Consider the following 13,229-nt stretch of genomic DNA (forward strand, 5'->3'; position numbering starts at 1 on the left):
CTGGGCCGGCCTTGTGGACATGCAAACGGGCGCACCGCGACATTTTGCCTTTGGAAAAAATGCATAAAGAACCCAATGTGTTGTCCTTTTAACTGGGCCTAGTGGGAATGAAGTGACATTTTTAAAATGGATGGGGAGGGTGGTGGGTTAGGAGGGGTGGGTGGGATGCGCGAGAGTATATTCCTGGCAGACTGTGGAGACATTTTAGGAAATCCAAGAGGATTTAAGTGTGGTCAAAGACTTGCCAACATAGCCTCTAAGCCGATTCAGGCAAGCACCTACGGCAGAGTCAGGATGGCCGAGTGGTCTAAGGCACTGGTTCAGGTCGCAGTCTCCTCTGGAGGCGTGGGTTCGAATCCCACTTCTGACATGCCTGAAATGGGTTTTTACTTTTCATGTGATTGCATTCCACGCTTCCTATAACTGCCGGCCAGGGATTTCTGGAACAGGGAGATGGAGTTGGAGTTGGAGCTTGCTCCACACACTCCCGTCCTCCAGCTAGGTCTGCAGTTCGTCCTGGAATGCTTCACTGCCCTTTTGGCAGGTGTACTACAGTGCTTAAATGAAAAACCGTCTTAGGACTGTGCTAGCTTTGTGGACTTGCAAATGGGCGCAGCGCGGCATTTTGTCTTTGGAAAAAATGCATAAAGAACCCAACGTCTTGTCCTTTTCACTGGTCCTAGTTGGAATGAAGTGACCTATTTGAAATGGAGGTCAGGAGGAAAGTTAGTGTGACATAGTGGGAGGCAGAAGGAGGAGTGAGTGGGGGGAAGCGAGAGGTAAAAAGGCAGGCAGAGGAGTGAACACAGTTCTTCCTCCTCACCCTCTGCCCAACCAACCACCTGCCTGCCCCAACGGCCACGAACGGCCATTGTATATAGGCTTTGCTGGCAGAACTCTTTAGCCCTGTCATTTAGAGTGAGTCCTGTGCAGGAGTACAGGGAGATCAGGCCGGCCCATACACAGTCCTTTCAGCCTAAACAGGCTCCCCGGGACTAGTGCCCAACCTCTTGTGACCAAGAAGGCTATAGCACACTGCCTGAACCTCCTGAAAGGTTGGACACAGTACATGCTTTTATTTGCATAAACCAGCCCGCCTCCTGCCTTCCTATTTCCTGAGGTGTAGTTGCTTGTGTCTGTTAACAGGTGGCAGGCAGCACCGTTCTGCAGAAACATGAAAGACTCATGTGTGCTTGTGACAAGTAGCTGCTGTACATAGGGATTGAACCCTGCACGTCTGTGCCAGTAGTCGTTGTATGAGTGCTGCCCTGACTGTGATTATTCTTTTGGGAGGAATTGGGAGACTTTAATGCAATAGGTGATGATTTTAGGCGGGTGGTCTTTGAGACTTTCCAACATTGCCTCTAAGCCGCATCTGAGGGGTGCAAATGGCAGAGTCAGGATGGCCGAGTGGTCTAAGGCGCTGCGTTGTTCGAATCCCACTTCTGACATGTCTGTAACAGAATTTTTCTTTTCATTTGATTGTAACATTCCAGGCGTCCTATAACTGCTGGCCAAGGCTTTCTGGAACAGGGAGATGGAGTTGGAGCACGCACTGCAGGCCTCATGGTTGATTTCCAGTGCTTCCTGTATTTCCTCGCTTCTTTTTTGGGAAAGTGAACTCCAGTGAAAAACCATCTTTGGACTGGGCCGGACTTGTGGACATGCAAACGGGCGCACCGCGACATTTTGCCTTTGGAAAAAATGCATAAAGAACCCAATGTGTTGTCCTTTTAACTGGGCCTAGTGGGAATGAAGTGACATTTTTAAAATGGATGGGGAGGGTGGTGGGTTAGGAGGGGTGGGTGGGATGCGCGAGAGTATATCCCTGGCAGACTGTAGAGACATTTTAGGAAATCCAAGAGGATTTAAGTGTGGTCAAAGACTTGCCAACATAGCCTCTAAGCCGATTCAGGCGAGCGCCTAAGGCAGAGTCAGGATGGCCGAGTGGTCTAAGGCGCTGCGTTCAGGTCGCAGTCTCCTCTGGAGGCGTAGGTTTGAATCCCACTTCTGACATGCCTGAAACGGGTTTTTACTTTTCATGTGATTGCATTCCACGCTTCCTATAACTGCCGGCCACGGATTTCTGGAACAGGGAGAGGGAGATGGAGTTGGAGCTTGCTCCACACACTCCCGTCCTCCAGCTAGGTCTGCAGTTCGTCCTGGAATGCTTCACTGCCCTTTTGGCAGGTGTACTACAGTGCTTAAATGAAAAACCGTCTTAGGACTGTGCTAGCTTTGTGGACTTGCAAATGGGCGCAGCGCGGCATTTTGTCTTTGGAAAAAATGCATAAAGAACCCAACGTCTTGTCCTTTTCACTGGGCCTAGTTGGAATGAAGTGACCTATTTGAAATGGAGGTCAGGAGGAAAGTTAGTGTGACATAGTGGGAGGCAGATGGAGGAGTGAGTGGGGGGAAGCGAGAGGTAAAAAGGCAGGCAGAGGAGTGAACACAGTTCTTCCTCCTCGCCCTCTGCCCAACCAACCACCTGCCTGCCCAAACGGCCACGAACGGCCATTGTATATAGGCTTTGCTGGCAGAACTCTTTAGCCCTATCATTTCGAGTGAGTCCTGTGCAGGAGTACAGGGAGATCAGGCCGGCCCATACACAGTCCTTTCAGCCTAAACAGGCTCCCCTGGACTAGTGTCCAACCTCTTGTGACCAAGAAGGCTCTAGCACACTGCCTGAACCTCCTGAAGGGTTGGACACAGTGCATGCTTTTATTTGCATAAACCAGCCCACCTCCTGCCTTCCTATTTCCTGAGGTGTAGTTGCTTGTGTCTGTTAACAGGTGGCAGGCAGCACCGTTCTGCAGAAACATGAAAGACTCATGTGTGCTTGTGACAAGTAGCTGCTGTACATAGGGATTGAACCCTGCACGTCTGTGCCAGTAGTCGTTGTATGAGTGCTGCCCTGCCTGTGATTATTCTTTTGGGAGGAATTGGGAGACTTTAATGCATTAGGAGAGGATTTTAGGCGGGTGGTTTTTGAGACTTTCCAACATTGCCTCTAAGCCGCATCTGAGGGGTGCAAATGGCAGAGTCAGGATGGCCGAGTGGTCTAAGGCAGTCTCCTCTGGAGGTGTGGGTTCGAATCCCACTTCTGACATGTCTGTAACAGAATTTTTCTTTTCATTTGATTGTAACATTCCAGGCGTCCTATAACTGCTGGCCAAGGCTTTCTGGAACAGGGAGATGGAGTTGTAGCACGCACTGCAGGCCTCATGGTTGATTTCCAGTGCTTCCTGTATTTCTTCGCTTCTTTTTTGGGAAAGTGAACTCCAGTGAAAAACCATCTTTGGACTGGGCCGGCCTTGTGGACATGCAAACGGGCGCACCGCGACATTTTGCCTTTGGAAAAAATGCATAAAGAACCCAATGTGTTGTCCTTTTAACTGGGCCTAGTGGGAATGAAGTGACATTTTTAAAATGGATGGGGAGGGTGGTGGGTTAGGAGGGGTGGGTGGGATGCGCGAGAGTATATTCCTGGCAGACTGTGGAGACATTTTAGGAAATCCAAGAGGATTTAAGTGTGGTCAAAGACTTGCCAACATAGCCTCTAAGCCGATTCAGGCAAGCACCTACGGCAGAGTCAGGATGGCCGAGTGGTCTAAGGCACTGGTTCAGGTCGCAGTCTCCTCTGGAGGCGTGGGTTCGAATCCCACTTCTGACATGCCTGAAATGGGTTTTTACTTTTCATGTGATTGCATTCCACGCTTCCTATAACTGCCGGCCAGGGATTTCTGGAACAGGGAGATGGAGTTGGAGTTGGAGCTTGCTCCACACACTCCCGTCCTCCAGCTAGGTCTGCAGTTCGTCCTGGAATGCTTCACTGCCCTTTTGGCAGGTGTACTACAGTGCTTAAATGAAAAACCGTCTTAGGACTGTGCTAGCTTTGTGGACTTGCAAATGGGCGCAGCGCGGCATTTTGTCTTTGGAAAAAATGCATAAAGAACCCAACGTCTTGTCCTTTTCACTGGGCCTAGTTGGAATGAAGTGACCTATTTGAAATGGAGGTCAGGAGGAAAGTTAGTGTGACATAGTGGGAGGCAGAAGGAGGAGTGAGTGGGGGGAAGCGAGAGGTAAAAAGGCAGGCAGAGGAGTGAACACAGTTCTTCCTCCTCACCCTCTGCCCAACCAACCACCTGCCTGCCCCAACGGCCACGAACGGCCATTGTATATAGGCTTTGCTGGCAGAACTCTTTAGCCCTGTCATTTAGAGTGAGTCCTGTGCAGGAGTACAGGGAGATCAGGCCGGCCCATACACAGTCCTTTCAGCCTAAACAGGCTCCCCGGGACTAGTGCCCAACCTCTTGTGACCAAGAAGGCTATAGCACACTGCCTGAACCTCCTGAAAGGTTGGACACAGTACATGCTTTTATTTGCATAAACCAGCCCGCCTCCTGCCTTCCTATTTCCTGAGGTGTAGTTGCTTGTGTCTGTTAACAGGTGGCAGGCAGCACCGTTCTGCAGAAACATGAAAGACTCATGTGTGCTTGTGACAAGTAGCTGCTGTACATAGGGATTGAACCCTGCACGTCTGTGCCAGTAGTCGTTGTATGAGTGCTGCCCTGACTGTGATTATTCTTTTGGGAGGAATTGGGAGACTTTAATGCAATAGGTGATGATTTTAGGCGGGTGGTCTTTGAGACTTTCCAACATTGCCTCTAAGCCGCATCTGAGGGGTGCAAATGGCAGAGTCAGGATGGCCGAGTGGTCTAAGGCGCTGCGTTGTTCGAATCCCACTTCTGACATGTCTGTAACAGAATTTTTCTTTTCATTTGATTGTAACATTCCAGGCGTCCTATAACTGCTGGCCAAGGCTTTCTGGAACAGGGAGATGGAGTTGGAGCACGCACTGCAGGCCTCATGGTTGATTTCCAGTGCTTCCTGTATTTCCTCGCTTCTTTTTTGGGAAAGTGAACTCCAGTGAAAAACCATCTTTGGACTGGGCCGGACTTGTGGACATGCAAACGGGCGCACCGCGACATTTTGCCTTTGGAAAAAATGCATAAAGAACCCAATGTGTTGTCCTTTTAACTGGGCCTAGTGGGAATGAAGTGACATTTTTAAAATGGATGGGGAGGGTGGTGGGTTAGGAGGGGTGGGTGGGATGCGCGAGAGTATATTCCTGGCAGACTGTGGAGACATTTTAGGAAATCCAAGAGGATTTAAGTGTGGTCAAAGACTTGCCAACATAGCCTCTAAGCCGATTCAGGCGAGCGCCTAAGGCAGAGTCAGGATGGCCGAGTGGCCACGGATTTCTGGAACAGGGAGATGGAGTTGGAGCTTGCTCCACACACTCCCGTCCTCCAGCTAGGTCTGCAGTTTATCCTGGAATGCTTCACTGCCCTTTTGGCAGGTGTACTACAGTGCTTAAATGAAAAACCGTCTTAGGACTGTGCTAGCTTTGTGGACTTGCAAATGGGCGCAGCGCGGCATTTTGTCTTTGGAAAAAATGCATAAAGAACCCAACGTCTTGTCTTTTCACTGGGCCTAGTTGGAATGAAGTGACCTATTTGAAATGGAGGTCAGGAGGAAAGTTAGTGTGACATAGTGGGAGGCAGATGGAGGAGTGAGTGGGGGGAAGCGAGAGGTAAAAAGGCAGGCAGAGGAGTGAACACAGTTCTTCCTCCTCGCCCTCTGCCCAACCAACCACCTGCCTGCCCAAACGGCCACGAACGGCCATTGTATATAGGCTTTGCTGGCAGAACTCTTTAGCCCTGTCATTTAGAGTGAGTCCTGTGCAGGAGTACAGGGAGATCAGGCCGGCCCATACACAGTCCTTTCAGCCTAAACAGGCTCCCCTGGACTAGTGCCCAACCTCTTGTGACCAAGAAGGCTCTAGCACACTGCCTGAACCTCCTGAAGGGTTGGACACAGTGCATGCTTTTATTTGCATAAACCAGCCCGCCTCCTGCCTTCCTATTTCCTGAGGTGTAGTTGCTTGTGTCTGTTAACAGGTGGCAGGCAGCACCGTTCTGCAGAAACATGAAAGACTCATGTGTGCTTGTGACAAGTAGCTGCTGTACATAGGGATTGAACCCTGCACGTCTGTGCCAGTAGTCGTTGTATGAGTGCTGCCCTGCCTGTGATTATTCTTTTGGGAGCAATTGGGAGACTTTAATGTATTAGGAGAGGATTTTAGGCGGGTGGTCTTTGAGACTTTCCAACATTGCCTCTAAGCCACATCTGAGGGGAGCAAATGGCAGAGTCAGGATGGCCGAGTGGTCTAAGGCAGTCTCCTCTGGAGGCGTGGGTTCGAATCCCACTTCTCCCACTTCTGAAATGTCTGTAACAGAATTTTTCTTTTCATTTGATTGTAACATTCCAGGCGTCCTATAACTGCTGGCCAAGGCTTTCTGGAACAGGGAGATGGAGTTGGAGCACGCACTGCAGGCCTCATGGTTGATTTCCAGTGCTTCCTGTATTTCTTCGCTTCTTTTTTGGGAAAGTGAACTCGAGTGAAAAACCATCTTTGGACTGGGTCGGCCTTGTGGACATGCAAACGGGCGCACCGCAACATTTTGCCTTTGGAAAAAATGCATAAAGAACCCAATGTGTTGTCCTTTTAACTGGGCCTAGTGGGAATGAAGTGACATTTTTAAAATGGATGGGGAGGGTGGTGGGTTAGGAGGGGTGGGTGGGATGCGCGAGAGTATATTCCTGGCAGAATGTGGAGACATTTTAGGAAATCCAAGAGGATTTAAGTGTGGTCAAAGACTTGCCAACATAGCCTCTAAGCCGATTCAGGCAAGCACCTAAGGCAGAATCAGGATGGCCGAGTGGTCTAAGGCACTGGTTCAGATCGCAGTCTCCTCTGGAGGCGTGGGTTCGAATCCCACTTCTGACATGCCTGAAATGGGTTTTTACTTTTCATGTGATTGCATTCCACGCTTCCTATAACTGCCGGCCATGGATTTCTGGAACAGGGAGATGGAGTTGGAGCTTGCTCCACACACTCCCGTCCTCCAGCTAGGTCTGCAGTTCGTCCTGGAATGCTTCACTGCCCTTTTGGCAGGTGTACTACAGTGCTTAAATGAAAAACCGTCTTAGGACTGTGCTAGCTTTGTGGACTTGCAAATGGGCGCAGCGCGGCATTTTGTCTTTGGAAAAAATGCATAAAGAACCCAACGTCTTGTCCTTTTCACTGGGCCTAGTTGGAATGAAGTGACCTATTTGAAATGGAGGTCAGGAGGAAAGTTAGTGTGACATAGTGGGAGGCAGAAGGAGGAGTGAGTGGGGGGAAGCGAGAGGTAAAAAGGCAGGCAGAGGAGTGAACACAGTTCTTCCTCCTCGCCCTCTGCCCAACCAACCACCTGCCTGCCCCAACGGCCACGAACGGCCATTGTATATAGGCTTTGCTGGCAGAACTCTTTAGCCCTGTCATTTAGAGTGAGTCCTGTGCAGGAGTACAGGGAGATCAGGCCGGCCCATACACAGTCCTTTCAGCCTAAACAGGCTCCCCGGGACTAGTGCCCAACCTCTTGTGACCAAGAAGGCTATAGCACACTGCCTGAACCTCCTGAAGGGTTGGACACAGTGCATGCTTTTATTTGCATAAACCAGCCCGCCTCCTGCCTTCCTATTTCCTGAGGTGTAGTTGCTTGTGTCTGTTAACAGGTGGCAGGCAGCACCGTTCTGCAGAAACATGAAAGACTCATGTGTGCTTGTGACAAGTAGCTGCTGTACATAGGGATTGAACCCTGGACGTCTGTGCCAGTAGTCGTTGTATGAGTGCTGCCCTGCCTGTGTTTATTCTTTTGGGAGGAATTGGGAGACTTTAATGCATTAGGAGAGGATTTTAGGCGGGTGGTCTTTGAGACTTTCCAACATTGCCTCTAAGCCGCATCTGAGGAGTGCAAATGGCAGAGTCAGGATGGCCGAGTGGTCTAAGGCAGTCTCCTCTGGAGGCGTGGGTTCGAATCCAACTTCTCCCACTTCTGAAATGTCTGTAACAGAATTTTTCTTTTCATTTGATTGTAACATTCCAGGCGTCCTATAACTGCTGTCCAAGGCTTTCTGGAACAGGGAGATGGAGTTGGAGCACGCACTGCAGGCCTCATGGTTGATTTCCAGTGCTTCCTGTATTTCTTCGCTTCTTTTTTGGGAAAGTGAACTCCAGTGAAAAACCATCTTTGGACTGGGCCGGCCTTGTGGACATGCAAACGGGCGCACCGCAACATTTTGCCTTTGGAAAAAATGCATAAAGAACCCAATGTGTTGTCCTTTTAACTGGGCCTAGTGGGAATGAAGTGACATTTTTAAAATGGATGGGGAGGGTGGTGGGTTAGAGGGGTGGGTGGGATGCGCGAGAGTATATTCCTGGCAGACTGTGGAGACATTTTAGGAAATCCAAGAGGATTTAAGTGTGGTCAAAGACTTGCCAACATAGCCTCTAAGCCGATTCAAGCAAGCACCTAAGGCAGAGTCAGGATGGCCGAGTGGTCTAAGGCACTGGTTCAGATCGCAGTCTCCTCTGGAGGCGTGGGTTCGAATCCCACTTTTGACATGCCTGAAATGGGTTTTTACTTTTCATGTGATTGCATTCCACGCTTCCTATAACTGCAGGCCATGGATTTCTGGAACAGGGAGATGGAGTTGGAGCTTGCTCCACACACTCCCGTCCTCCAGCTAGGTCTGCAGTTCGTCCTGGAATGCTTCACTGCCCTTTTGGCAGGTGTACTACAGTGCTTAAATGAAAAACCGTCTTAGGACTGTGCTAGCTTTGTGGACTTGCAAATGGGCGCAGCGCGGCATTTTGTCTTTGGAAAAAATGCATAAAGAACCCAACGTCTTGTCCTTTTCACTGGGCCTAGTTGGAATGAAGTGACCTATTTGAAATGGAGGTCAGGAGGAAAGTTAGTGTGACATAGTGGGAGGCAGAAGGAGGAGTGAGTGGGGGGAAGCAAGAGGTAAAAAGGCAGGCAGAGGAGTGAACACAGTTCTTCCTCCTCGCCCTCTGCCCAACCAACCACCTGCCTGCCCCAACGGCCACGAACGGCCATTGTATATAGGCTTTGCTGGCAGAACTCTTTAGCCCTGTCATTTAGAGTGAGTCCTGTGCAGGAGTACAGGGAGATCAGGCCGGCCCATACACAGTCCTTTCAGCCTAAACAGGCTCCCCGGGACTAGTGCCCAACCTCTTGTGACCAAGAAGGCTATAGCACACTGCCTGAACCTCCTGAAGGGTTGGACACAGTGCATGCTTTTATTTGCATAAACCAGCCCGCCTCCTGCCTTCCTATTTCCTGAGGTGTAGTTGCTTGTGTCTGTTAACAGGTGGCAGGCAGCACCGTTCTGCAGAAACATGAAAGACTCATGTGTGCTTGTGACAAGTAGCTGCTGTACATAGGGATTGAACCCTGCACGTCTGTGCCAGTAATCGTTGTATGAGTGCTGCCCTGCCTGTGATTATTCTTTTGGGAGGAATTGGGAGACTTTAATGCAATAGGTGATGATTTTAGGCGGGTGGTCTTTGAGACTTTCCAACATTGCCTCTAAGCCGCATCTGAGGGGGGCAAATGGCAGAGTCAGGATGACCGAGTGGCCTAAGGCGCTGCGTTCAGGTCGCAGTCTCCTCTGGAGGCGTGGGTTCGAATCCCACTTCTGACATGTCTGTAACAGAATTTTTCTTTTCATTTGATTGTAACATTCCAGGCGTCCTATAACTGCTGGCCAAGGCTTTCTGGAACAGGGAGATGGAGTTGGAGCACGCACTGCAGGCCTCATGGTTGATTTCCAGTGCTTCCTGTATTTCCTCGCTTCTTTTTTGGGAAAGTGAACTCCAGTGAAAAACCATCTTTGGACTGGGCCGGACTTGTGGACATGCAAACGGGCGCACCGCGACATTTTGCCTTTGGAAAAAATGCATAAAGAACCCAATGTGTTGTCCTTTTAACTGGGCCTAGTGGGAATGAAGTGACATTTTTAAAATGGATGGGGAGGGTGGTGGGTTAGGAGGGGGGGGTGGGATGCGCGAGAGTATATTCCTGGCAGACTGTGGAGACATTTTAGGAAATCCAAGAGGATTTAAGTGTGGTCAAAGACTTGCCAACATAGCCTCTAAGCCGATTCAGGCGAGCGCCTAAGTCAGAGTCAGGATGGCCGAGTGGTCTAAGGTGCTGCGTTCAGGTCGCAGTCTCCTCTGGAGGCGTGGGTTCGAATCCCACTTCTGACATGCCTGAAACGGGTATTTACTTTTCATGTGATTGCATTCCACGCTTCCTATAACTGCCGGCCACGGATTTCTGGAACAGGGAGATGGAGTTGGAGCTTGCTCCACACACTTCCGTCCTCCAGCTAGGTCTGCAGTTCGTCCTGGAATGCTTCACTGCCCTTTTGGCAGGTGTACTACAGTGCTTAAATGAAAAACCGTCTTAGGACTGTGCTAGCTTTGTGGACTTGCAAATGGGCGCAGCGCGGCATTTTGTCTTTGGAAAAAATGCATAAAGAACCCAACGTCTTGTCCTTTTCACTGGGCCTAGTTGGAATGAAGTGACCTATTTGAAATGGAGGTCAGGAGGAAAGTTAGTGTGACATAGTGGGAGGCAGATGGAGGAGTGAGTGGGGGGAAGCGAGAGGTAAAAAGGCAGGCAGAGGAGTGAACACAGTTCTTCCTCCTCGCCCTCTGCCCAACCAACCACCTGCCTGCCCAAACGGCCACGAACGGCCATTGTATATAGGCTTTGCTGGCAGAACTCTTTAGCCCTGTCATTTAGAGTGAGTCCTGTGCAGGAGTACAGGGAGATCAGGCCGGCCCATACACAGTCCTTTCAGCCTAAACAGGCTCCCCTGGACTAGTGCCCAACCCCTTGTGACCAAGAAGGCTCTAGCACACTGCCTGAACCTCCTGAAGGGTTGGACACAGTGCATGCTTTTATTTGCATAAACCAGCCCGCCTCCTGCCTTCCTATTTCCTGAGGTGTAGTTGCTTGTGTCTGTTAACAGGTGGCAGGCAGCACCGTTCTGCAGAAACATGAAAGACTCATGTGTGCTTGTGACAAGTAGCTGCTGTACATAGGGATTGAACCCTGCACGTCTGTGCCAGTAGTCGTTGTATGAGTGCTGCCCTGCCTGTGATTATTCTTTTGGGAGGAATTGGGAGACTTTAATGCATTAGGAGAGGATTTTAGGCGGGTGGTCTTTGAGACTTTCCAACATTGCCTCTAAGCCGCATCTGAGGGGTGCAAATGGCAGAGTCAGGATGGCCGAGTGGTCTAAGGCAGTCTCCTCTGGAGGCGTGGGTTCGAATCCCACTTCTGACATGTCTGTAACAGAATTTTTCTTTTCATTTGATTGTAACATTCCAGGCGTCCTATAACTGCTGGCCAAGGCTTTCTGGAACAGGGAGATGGAGTTGGAGCACGCACTGCAGGCCTCATGGTTGATTTCCAGTGCTTCCTGTATTTCCTCGCTTCTTTTTTGGGAAAGTGAACTCCAGTGAAAAACCATCTTTGGACTGGGCCGGACTTGTGGACATGCAAACGGGCGCACCGCGACATTTTGCCTTTGGAAAAAATGCATAAAGAACCCAATGTGTTGTCCTTTTAACTGGGCCTAGTGGGAATGAAGTGACATTTTTAAAATGGATGGGGAGGGTGGTGGGTTAGGAGGGGTGGGTGGGATGCGCGAGAGTATATTCCTGGCAGACTGTGGAGACATTTTAGGAAATCCAAGAGGATTTAAGTGTGGTCAAAGACTTGCCAACATAGCCTCTAAGCCGATTCAGGCGAGCGCCTAAGGCAGAGTCAGGATGGCCGAGTGGCCACGGATTTCTGGAACAGGGAGATGGAGTTGGAGCTTGCTCCACACACTCCCGTCCTCCAGCTAGGTCTGCAGTTTATCCTGGAATGCTTCACTGCCCTTTTGGCAGGTGTACTACAGTGCTTAAATGAAAAACCGTCTTAGGACTGTGCTAGCTTTGTGGACTTGCAAATGGGCGCAGCGCGGCATTTTGTCTTTGGAAAAAATGCATAAAGAACCCAACGTCTTGTCCTTTTCACTGGGCCTAGTTGGAATGAAGTGACCTATTTGAAATGGAGGTCAGGAGGAAAGTTAGTGTGACATAGTGGGAGGCAGAAGGAGGAGTGAGTGGGGGGAAGCGAGAGGTAAAAAGGCAGGCAGAGGAGTGAACACAGTTCTTCCTCCTCGCCCTCTGCCCAACCAACCACCTGCCTGCCCAAACGGCCACGAACGGCCATTGTATATAGGCTTTGCTGGCAGAACTCTTTAGCCCTGTCATTTAGAGTGAGTCCTGTGCAGGAGTACAGGGAGATCAGGCCGGCCCATACACAGTCCTTTCAGCCTAAACAGGCTCCCCTGGACTAGTGCCCAACCTCTTGTGACCAAGAAGGCTCTAGCACACTGCCTGAACCTCCTGAAGGGTTGGACACAGTGCATGCTTTTATTTGCATAAACCAGCCCGCCTCCTGTCTTCCTATTTCCTGAGGTGTAGTTGCTTGTGTCTGTTAACAGGTGGCAGGCAGCACCGTTCTGCAGAAACATGAAAGACTCATGTGTGCTTGTGACAAGTAGCTGCTGTACATAGGGATTGAACCCTGCACGTCTGTGCCAGTAGTCGTTGTATGAGTGCTGCCCTGCCTGTGATTATTCTTTTGGGAGCAATTGGGAGACTTTAATGTATTAGGAGAGGATTTTAGGCGGGTGGTCTTTGAGACTTTCCAACATTGCCTCTAAGCCACATCTGAGGGGTGCAAATGGCAGAGTCAGGATGGCTGAGTGGTCTAAGGCAGTCTCCTCTGGAGGCGTGGGTTCGAATCCCACTTCTCCCACTTCTGAAATGTCTGTAACAGAATTTTTCTTTTCATTTGATTGTAACATTCCAGGCGTCCTATAACTGCTGGCCAAGGCTTTCTGGAACAGGGAGATGGAGTTGGAGCACGCACTGCAGGCCTCATGGTTGATTTCCAGTGCTTCCTGTATTTCTTCGCTTCTTTTTTGGGAAAGTGAACTCGAGTGAAAAACCATCTTTGGACTGGGTCGGCCTTGTGGACATGCAAACGGGCGCACCGCAACATTTTGCCTTTGGAAAAAATGCATAAAGAACCCAATGTGTTGTCCTTTTAACTGGGCCTAGTGGGAATGAAGTGACATTTTTAAAATGGATGGGGAGGGTGGTGGGTTAGGAGGGGTGGGTGGGATGCGCGAGAGTATATTCCTGGCAGAATGTGGAGACATTTTAGGAAATCCAAGAGGATTTAAGTGTG

At 50.0% G+C, this 13,229-nt stretch overlaps 7 non-coding genes across 7 annotated transcripts; all 7 read left to right on the forward strand.

Annotated features, from left to right (window-relative positions):
* Positions 1-288: 288 nt before the first annotated feature.
* TRNAL-CAG (transfer RNA leucine (anticodon CAG)) lies at positions 289-370 on the forward strand. Its single transcript has one exon. It is a non-coding gene; the product is annotated as a tRNA-Leu (tRNA).
* Positions 371-1,933: 1,563 nt separating this feature from the next.
* TRNAL-CAG (transfer RNA leucine (anticodon CAG)) lies at positions 1,934-2,016 on the forward strand. The gene has a single exon. It is a non-coding gene; the product is annotated as a tRNA-Leu (tRNA).
* Positions 2,017-3,591: 1,575 nt separating this feature from the next.
* TRNAL-CAG (transfer RNA leucine (anticodon CAG)) lies at positions 3,592-3,673 on the forward strand. Its single transcript has one exon. It is a non-coding gene; the product is annotated as a tRNA-Leu (tRNA).
* Positions 3,674-6,771: 3,098 nt separating this feature from the next.
* TRNAL-CAG (transfer RNA leucine (anticodon CAG)) lies at positions 6,772-6,853 on the forward strand. The gene has a single exon. It is a non-coding gene; the product is annotated as a tRNA-Leu (tRNA).
* Positions 6,854-8,430: 1,577 nt separating this feature from the next.
* On the forward strand, positions 8,431-8,512 carry TRNAL-CAG (transfer RNA leucine (anticodon CAG)). Its single transcript has one exon. It is a non-coding gene; the product is annotated as a tRNA-Leu (tRNA).
* A 1,020-nt stretch (positions 8,513-9,532) lies between these two features.
* TRNAL-CAG (transfer RNA leucine (anticodon CAG)) lies at positions 9,533-9,615 on the forward strand. The gene has a single exon. It is a non-coding gene; the product is annotated as a tRNA-Leu (tRNA).
* Positions 9,616-10,097: 482 nt separating this feature from the next.
* TRNAL-CAG (transfer RNA leucine (anticodon CAG)) lies at positions 10,098-10,180 on the forward strand. The gene has a single exon. It is a non-coding gene; the product is annotated as a tRNA-Leu (tRNA).
* The last annotated feature ends 3,049 nt before the right edge of the window (positions 10,181-13,229 follow it).

Source organism: Ambystoma mexicanum, chromosome 11 (assembly GCF_040938575.1).
Source record: "Ambystoma mexicanum isolate Mex_15411 chromosome 11, UKY_AmexF1_1, whole genome shotgun sequence".
NCBI lineage: Eukaryota > Metazoa > Chordata > Amphibia > Caudata > Ambystomatidae > Ambystoma > Ambystoma mexicanum.